The sequence below is a fragment of the Meleagris gallopavo genome, chromosome 2 (assembly GCF_000146605.3).
Source record: "Meleagris gallopavo isolate NT-WF06-2002-E0010 breed Aviagen turkey brand Nicholas breeding stock chromosome 2, Turkey_5.1, whole genome shotgun sequence".
Taxonomy (NCBI): Eukaryota; Metazoa; Chordata; class Aves; order Galliformes; family Phasianidae; genus Meleagris; species Meleagris gallopavo.
Window position 1 is genome coordinate 69716301 of NC_015012.2, and position 833 is coordinate 69717133.

General features: G+C 50.8%; 1 protein-coding gene across 1 annotated transcript in view; it reads right to left on the bottom strand.

Moving 5' to 3' along the window:
- Positions 1-833, bottom strand: part of POU3F2 (POU class 3 homeobox 2) — a gene marked incomplete at its 3' end in the record, with an annotated part of 2596 nt that overhangs the window by 629 nt on the left and 1134 nt on the right. The window lies entirely within an intron of this gene.

The following is an 833-nucleotide window of genomic DNA, read 5'->3' on the forward strand; positions in this document are numbered from 1 at the left end:
TTTGTAAGTAAACCTATGTGGAGTTTGAGGCTTTTCCCAAACAGCCCCGGATGCCGTTCTCTGACCTTACACACGGATCGGTGGGTCTGAAAGTTGGGTCCTCCCCACGCCACGGGCCGGCCCTGCTCGGAGTCACCAGTCCCCAGCACGATAAATAACCAGCAGCTCGGTACGGCCAAAAGAAAAGGAAAGGAAAGAGTAAAGCTCGGTGCCCGCATTTCTGTAACCATTGTAGGGAAAGTGGGAAAAAGGCTTCAGTGTGCATTGCTTCGATACCATCACTGTCTGACCAAGGGGGAAAGAAGGGAAGGAGGAAGGAATAAAGAAAAAACAAATGTCACAGCGCTTGAAGAGACAATGGGAAACATGGTCTAACGCCTCGGCTGCTGAATGCAATATTTATACGATCTCTGCAAGAGAACGCTTCATTGTTTTTTTCTCCATCACCGTCCAACACTCATCTAAGTAAACTTTTAGCTTACAAAAACGCCTCGCCTATGTAGCACCCGTCTAAAGGGCCCCGTTCTGAACGTGTAACTACCGGAGTTTAGAGTTCCCCTCATGTCTATGGATGGCGGTGCGCAGCACACACACGCCGCTGCTCCCAGCCCGCTCCGCGCCTCTCCTCGGAGCTTTGTGTCGTGTGCTGCGTCCCCCTGGGTTCCTCTCTCTCTCTCTCTCTCCCTCTCTCTCTCTCTCTCTCTCTTTTTGGAAGTTAACCGTTTCCCATCAGGATAATGCCACGAAATGCACTTTAAAACTGTTACTGGGGAGAGGTGTGGGGGGAGGGAGGGGAGGCGAATTGAAAGTGGCATTTTTTCCACTTCATTTCA